Consider the following 8154-nt stretch of genomic DNA (forward strand, 5'->3'; position numbering starts at 1 on the left):
GCCCAAAAACTAGGCCCGATGGCAGGGCCGGGCTGGGCTCGGGCCCAGGTTTTTTGGCTCGGGCTTGGCTAGGCCCGGCCCGAAGCCCGGCCCGGCCCGAGGTTTGGCCAGGTATAGCCAAGCCCCACTGCAAAAATCCTACACTTACGGGAAGCCTCTACGGAAAGCAGCTTACGAAAACAATTCTACATCTATCTCTTCCCCCTGATTTGTAGTGTGGGCCCCCCTTGCACTGGTTTCTCAATCATACTGTGCCAACTCACCACGTAACTACCATCCCGTGAAAAGTTGCCCGTAGGTGTAGCAAAGCTCACCAGATTCAGCCCCTCGTCCACCAGATTCAGCCCCTCGCCCCTCGTGTCGCCCCCGCGGGCGACCCGGGGGAAAACCCTAGCCGCCGCCCCTCGACTCTCCTCCTCTCTCCCTTCTTGCCGCCGTCCATAGCGCCGCCGGGCGAAGCCTGACCGGCTGGGCGGCGGCGGGGCTTCTCCCCATCCTCTCCGTCTTGGCTGGCGCGGGACAGCGGGATCCAGAGGAACGCCGGGCGAATGTGGGGTCCGGCGGCACGGCGGGCGGGTCTCCCATCGGCGTCGTGCGCGGCGCGGCGGTGGCGACCTGCGTGTCGTGAGGTGGTGGCTGCGTTGGCCTGATCGGTGGTCGCGGGTGCCGCCGGATCCAGATCGGATCCATCTGGATCTTATCTTCGGACTTCGTCGGCCGCCGCGGGGTAGTGATGATCGTCGCTGGCCACGTCGGATCGTTGGATTCGGCGTCTGGAGATCTACGAGGAGTTCTTCTCGATCCTCCTTTCTGGTGGGTTGAGCCCCATGGCTCTTTCATCTTCACGGGTTTCGAATCGTGGCTTGCCGGATCCGGAGTACACGGAGGTTTGGTGGCATAGGATGGGGACCGGAGGAAACTTTGGTCGGCGTGTTCGGCCCGGCATTGGCGACGTCACTTGACGCCATTACCCTTCCTGGAGGCGAAGCCGAGGTCCCCCCTATCCACTCCTGAACCCCTCCCGGACGAAAGTCCAAATTCAGTCTGGATTGGGCGGCGGCGGCGTCCTGCGCGTCGTATCCTCCCTGGAGGCGCCATCTTGGGAGGAGCTGTTCGGGAGAGAGATGTTGTGGATGGTGGGTTCCGAGTAGCTCCAGCAGTGGCGATGGTGCGGAGATTGCTAGGTGGTGCGGCGTTGTATCTACCGCGTCATTGGCGACGAGTGTTGGCGGCATGGTGCAGCTGCATTTTGATGACGGATGCAGCTGGATGGACGAGCGCAGGGTGGTCGAGCTGTCTGACGCCATGGTGGCGTCGACGGCAGGCCTGGCAAGGTCTGTGCGTCAGTGCCTACTCTGGAGATGGATCGATGGAAGAAGGCGGCGGCAGCCTCGGTGAGTGCGCTGGACCGGTGTGTGACCCAGTCCCGGTATGTGGCTAGGATGGGGCATCCGGCATTAGATGTTAGGATTTGGTGCGATGTCTGTTTGGTATTAGGCTCGGACATTCGACACCACTGCATCAAGGGGATAGAAGTAGCGATAGATGTTGCCTAAATGGTGGCTTCAGGCTCACTGATGTACTACTTTATAAGGTCTTTTATGCTTAATAATTAATAAAGTGGCCGTATGCATCGTCGAGATGAAGAGGCCGGGGGTGCATCCTCCTTTTCTAAAAGAAAAAAGTGTAGCAAAGCTCGACCGGGCTTGGCTCCAGCCTCGCGCCGTCCTGCAACACCAGCACCATCTTTGGCACAATTACTTCGGGCGCCAGGTTCACGCCGTCCCACTTGTAGCAGTGTTCAAACCCGGTCACCTCGTCCACCTTCTCCAGCATTACTACGCCGTACGCCGGCTCCACCATCAACGTCACAGAGGTGCCCATGCCCGTGTTCAGTCCGATCTGAATGCGCACCTCCAGCGGGATGTTGTCTAGGCGCTTCCCGTTCATGAACACGCCCGTGACTTGCACGTCCAAGGTCGGCGCATTCATCAAGTACACGATATCCATCTTGCTAGCCCCGGCGCCAGCCTCCATGTCCACGGCCGAGTTGTGCGTCGCCAGCAGGCAGAATGAGAAGAGGCACTGGAAGCTCATCCGGGTGATCGTGTCGAATGACATGGCCTAGTTGCCCAGCGTCGGCACGCCGTCGTGCGTGTCCACGCTCCCGCCAGCCTCGTACGTCGAGCAGCCCAACACCAGCCTCGGCAGCCGCGCCTATCACTCGTCGAGACCGCCACCGTCGTCGTCTCGTGCTCGAAGATGCCATGGGTCACCGTGCCGTCCTAGGTCCTACACCATCTCGTCGTAGCTTCACGACTCCTTGTGGTCGGGTGTCTTGCACGCCACATGCGAAAAATGGCCGCAGTTGTCTTGCTGCGAGCACCGGTACCGCCGCCACGATGACGATTGCGTCGGGTGGTACCAGGTCTCCTCCACGGACATGGTCTTGGCCCTGCCCGGCCGTGTGCCACCAGTTGCTGCAGAGGTGGCAGGTGAGCTAAGCCAGGTCTTACGGTGGTTGCAACAACGCATGGTGTTCTGGATGTGGACGACGGCTGGACGTGGAGATGAAGCTTGATGAATTTCAGTGATGCGACGGCTAAGTTTGAAGGTGTATCTATCTATAAGAGCTTTCCCATAACCAAGGGCTCTAGGTGAGCCTTATCCTCTCTCAAAACATCCCTTAGGCTAAGGAAGCCGTAGGAATGAAAGGGGACAAAATCGATGAAGAATCCCGTTTGAAGAGGCAATTTTCGGACTTGATTTACTTCCATACGACCATGTGGTCATATGATACACCATATTTTGCCATGGCCCTATTTGGTAAACGGCTTTGCTAAAAACCAGTCGATTGATTTTTAGTGAAGTCTCAATCAATTTGTTGACCCTTAGATCTTTGTGTTGCTTTAGGATCCGTGCAACCCTGTTGTTTCCTGTATATCAGCCCACATAGAGAACGAATTGGGTGGGTCTGTTTTTTTGTCTTTATTTTTTCCGTCGGGGCAGGCTTCAGGTGGTCGGCTGGGCAGAGGTCCTTTTTCTTTGTGTGTTGGGCTTTATTTTGCCAGTTGTTCTACAAGGTTTAGGTCCGTTTCTTTTTTTCTTTTTGATTTTTTTTCTACAGGATGGGAACGAACAGGTAGAGTGAAGTGACTTGTGTGTGTCTTTTTGTTCTTCATTCAGTTAGTAGCAGTTCATAGGCCCTGACTTTTTTTATTTTCTATCATTATTTTTATTATTTATTTATTTTTCATTTTATTTTTTCTCAGTTTAGGTTCATACAGGACTGTTAAAACTCAGTCGACTCCTTGGCCGTTAGATCATTGTTGCTTCAAGATCTATGTAGCTATGTCTGTCTTATATTGAAATCGATTGCTTAGGTGTGCGATGGGCCAATTTCCTTTTCTTTTGTTGTTTCTTTTCTCTCGTGTTTGCCAAATATGCGCGCTGGGCTTGAGAGGTTTCTTTTTTGTCTAGTTTTGGGCTTAATTTTTCAACGGGGAAACAAACCGTCCAAAGAGGGGGTGGGGATGCGGTTGAGAATCTTTTTAAATATTTTATTTAATTTCAAGTATTTTAAATGATTATTTCGTCTATGTTCCTTGTCATGTTTGAATTTCTTTTTACAATTTGTATTTTCTCCTTTTCTCTTGCATTTCTTTTTTCCTTTTTTATTGTTTTTTTCAAACCTTTTTTGCACGATTCTAGTTAGCTTATTCTTTTTTATTTTCTTAACTGATCAACACATTTTTATTTTTGAAAATTGACAACATTGTCATCTGGTTGGACAATCTCCCTAACTTCACCGACTGTAAATCAATTGTTCTTTGTCGGGGGAGGGGATAGTTGCATGTTTATCACTAGGCACATAACTGCGAGTCTCACACCCCGACGTAACAGCATGCCTTCAATGGGACTGCAACTATGTGGAGTTTTGTCGGGGAAGTGGAAAATTGTTTTGTGCCACTAGGCACATAACTGCAAGTGTCGTATTCCGACTAAAATTTTGTGGTGTTTAGTCGGGAGGGGCACTTGCATGCATGTCACTAACCATGCAACTGCAAACATCTCCCCTACGGTAATTACATATCTTCAACCCGACTACAACTATGTGGTATTTTTGTTGGGGAAGGGGCAGTTGCATGCATGCCACTGTGCATGCAACTGTAATTGTTGCCCCGATTTACAACTCTGTGTTTTTTTTGGGGGAAGGAATGGTTGCATGCCTGCCGATACACAATTGCAAGTGCTGTCCTCGACGGCAACTGCATGGCCTCAATTCTACTGCAACTTAGTGGTGCTTTGTCAGGGGGAGGGTTTGTTGCATATATGCCACTAGGCATGCAGCTACAAGTGTCGCCCCCGACAACAACTGCATGTATTCAACGTGAGTGCAACTCTATGGTGTTTTTTGTGCGGTTGGGCTAAAAACCAGTCGACTGATTTTTAAGGAAGTCTCAATCGATGTACTTGACCTTCCATCGTTTTTTGTTTAAGATTCAGGATCATTCAGGATCACTGTTTCCTTGTGTTGTATCGGCCTGTTTTAGTTGTGCCCCCGGCTCACTGCCTTGTTTCTTTTTTCTTTTCTTGCCTTCTCTTCTATTCTTCTTTGTGTTGGATAGAGATGCCCCATGGGCTGGCCGTGAGGGGTGGTGTGGCTTTTCCTTTGTCTGTTTTTTGGGCTTTCTTCTAGGCTGAACTTTTTGTTAGTGCTCGTGTTGCCTGGGACATGAGCGATTAATAGGGTTGTTCGCTTTGGTTTGTTCTCATTTTCGTTTCCTTTTTTCTTTATTTTCTATTGCTATTATTATTTAAAAACATATTGTCACTTGTTTACACAGACATCGAACGCACATAGTTGCATGTACATCGAATCACATGCAATTATATGTTTTATTGTCAGTGTCTATACGCAACCATTTTTTCCAAAAATATTATTGCCGACACTCCCATCGACCACACACAGTTTCATGCACATCGGCCACACACAATTGTATGTATGTCACTGGCGAGTAACTTATCTTTTTTCCTTCTCAAAAATATTTGTCACCGGCCAACTAGACTTTGTTTCTGGTTTGAGTTTTTTTTACTATGTTTGTGGTTCGACTAGAGACCAGTAGAGACAGTTGCATGTTCGACACTAGGAATGCAACTACAAGTGTCGCACCCAACCGCAACTCCATGTCTTCTAGCCCGACCACAACTGAAAGTTTTTTTTCTGTTGGAAGGGGCACCGGTAGAGGGGGCGGGCTAGTTGCAAGCCCGACAACATCGCCACAGCTGCAAGTGCCGCACCCGAACGCAACTGCATGTCCCCTAACATGGTTGCAACTGGACCTTTGTTTTATCGGATGGGGTGGCGAGAGTGGGGGCGGGCCGGTTGCATGTCCGACACTAGGAATGCAACTGCAAGTGTCACACCCAATCGCAATTACATGTCTTCTAGCCTGACTACAACTAGACTTTTTTGTTCTGTCGGAGGGGGCGCCGGTAGAGGGGCCAGGCCAGTTGCAAGCCTGACAACATCCCTGCAACTGCAAGCGCCAGACCCGACCGCAACTGCATGTCCCCAAACATGGTTGCAATTGGACCTTTGTTTTGTCGGAGGGGGCGGCGGGAGAGGGGGCGGGACAGTTGCATGTCTGACACTAGGAATACAACTGCAAATGTCGCACCCGACCGCAACTGCATGTCTTGTAACCCGACCACAACTCGACTTTTTTGTTCTGTTGGAGGCGGCAGATCAGTTGCAAGCCCGACAACAGCCCCGCAACTGCAAGTGTCGCACCCGACCGCAACTGGACTTTTTTGTTCTGTCGGAGAGGGTGGGCCATTTACAAGCTCGACAACATCCCTACAACTGCAAGCGTCTCACCCGACCGCAACTGCATGTCCCCGAACATGGTTCCAATTGGACCTTTGTTTTGTCGGAGGGGGCGGCGGGAGAGGGGGCGGGCCAGTTGCATATCCGACACTAGGAATGCAACTGCAAGTGTCGCACCCGACCGCAATTGCATGTCTTGTAACCCGACCGCAACTTGATTTTGTTGTTGTGTCGGAAGGAGCGGGCCAGTTGCAAGCCCGACAACAGCCCCACAACTACAAGCGCCGCACCCGGCCGCAACTGCATGTCCCCCAACATGGTTGCGACTGGACCTTTATTTTGTCGGAGGGGGCGGCGGGAGAGGGGGCGGGCCAGTTGCATGTTCAATATTAGGCATGCAACTGCAAGTGTCGCACCCGACCGCAACTGCATGTCTTCTAGCCGGACCGCAACTGGACTTTTTTGTTCTGTCGGAGGGGGCGCCGACAGAGGGGGCGGGACAATTGCATGCCCGAAACATGCCCGCAACTGCAAGTGTCGCACCCGACCGCAACTGCATGTCTACCACTATTTCTATTTTTCTACTTTTAATTTTATTTTTGTTTTTGTAGGTTTTTTTATGTATTCTAAATAGTGTTCTTTTTTATTTTTCAAACATGCCACCCAGTTGCACGTCGCCCCGTGTGCGAGCGCATATGTTGTAGTCCACATGCAATTCAAAGCGACATTAGTCGGGGTATAACTAGGGTGCGGGCGGGGCGGGGAGCTGAGTGCTTGGGCGGCCCGATTTACTTTTCTTTATTCATTTCTCTACCATTTGTTTTCCTTTCTATTTTTATTTTTCCGTTTTGGATTTGTGTTATTTTCCTTTTCTAAATGGTGGTGTTTTGGACTTCTTTTGGGAAAAATGTTGCCACTCGATTAGCACATGCGTGGTTCGTACACAGTTGCATGTACTCCTGCCATGCGCAATTGCACGTCCATTGTCCATGTGCAACTTAACATTCCTTTTCATTTTAGAAAATAGTGCCAATGGGGTTATACACATGTCAGTAGCATGTCCGTCTACCATGTGCAATTTGCATGCGTGTCATTTCTATTTTTAAGGAACTGGAGAATAGAAAGACTTAAACAGAAAAAAGAGAGAGAGAACACAACACCAACACGCACAAGCTGCACGAACAACTAATCTTACCTCAGCCGATGCACGACAGCCTGAAAAACATTAATGATGCATGAACAGTTAATTGACAGAGATAAAATATAAATTCAAGCCAGCCCAAACCAGTGAAGCCCATCATAGAAAACAGCAGACAAAGGACACCGAGCCCACAAGCAAGCCCAACAAGCAAACATCATAAGCCAGCGATCAGAAACTACGATCAAACAGGACCATACGTACAAGATGACGTCATTTGACAGAGACATAGCGAAGTCTCAGTCGACTAAGACTTAGACAGACCCTTTGGTAAATTGGCCGCCTTCCTCTTGTTCATACAAACTCAGAATTTGACATTTTTGGGCTTGTTGGATTCGTATGCATTTCTGGTATTAGATCTTAGTTTTGAGCATTTTGGAAAAATGACTTTTTTCACTCTCCGAAACGGCGAAGTCTATGGCGCCACATATGCCATTGGGCCCTAGGGCCAATAACTCTCCACCACTAGGCCTTTTAGTATTTTCTTTGGCACATTGATATTAAATTATTAGAACCTTTTATTTTTAATTTAATATCTTCATAAACATTTTTCACCTATATATCAATTTCCGGTATTACCCGGTAAACCCTGAAACTCGTCCGGTATCACCGGAACGCATTCGGTTTCTCTCGAAACTATTCCTAATATTCCTGAAACTATTTCGTGATTTTTTTTCATAACTCTTACTCCAATAACAGTCATCAAATCGCGAATCCCTTTATGACCCTGTAGGTTCGGTAAAACATAGACATGAACGAAACACGCTTTCGTTCAATGATCAATAGCGGCACCGTAGATATCCGTATTGATCCCTATAATACACAAATGATATTCGAGTGAACCTGTGGTTATCATATGCTATTCCCATTGCTTTGTGATACTTTACAAGACCCGAGGTGAGATATATCGATATCCTCTTGAGTCATTCTCATGCTCGGTATATCGGTCTCCTTGTTACCGGTTTTTTTGTTGTTCTTTCTCGTTGACATATTCCGGTATCTTTTTGACCTAGTCACATGTGTGTGGTCGTAGGTAGGCTAGACGCCATTCGGGCATGCCATTGGCGAAGGCCGGCGGAGCTAGACGTCGGTTTTTTTTTTTTGCATCACTAGGGGGAGGACCTCG

The 8154-nt window shown here is 49.3% G+C and overlaps 1 pseudogene; it reads right to left on the minus strand.

The window, feature by feature from the left end:
- Window positions 1-1671: 1671 nt before the first annotated feature.
- Window positions 1672-2535, minus strand: LOC125533241 (aspartic proteinase NANA, chloroplast-like; annotated as a pseudogene).
- Window positions 2536-8154: the final 5619 nt, after the last annotated feature.

The sequence above is a fragment of the Triticum urartu genome, chromosome 1A (assembly GCF_056163025.1).
Source record: "Triticum urartu cultivar PI428250 chromosome 1A, HENAU_Tu73, whole genome shotgun sequence".
NCBI lineage: Eukaryota > Viridiplantae > Streptophyta > Magnoliopsida > Poales > Poaceae > Triticum > Triticum urartu.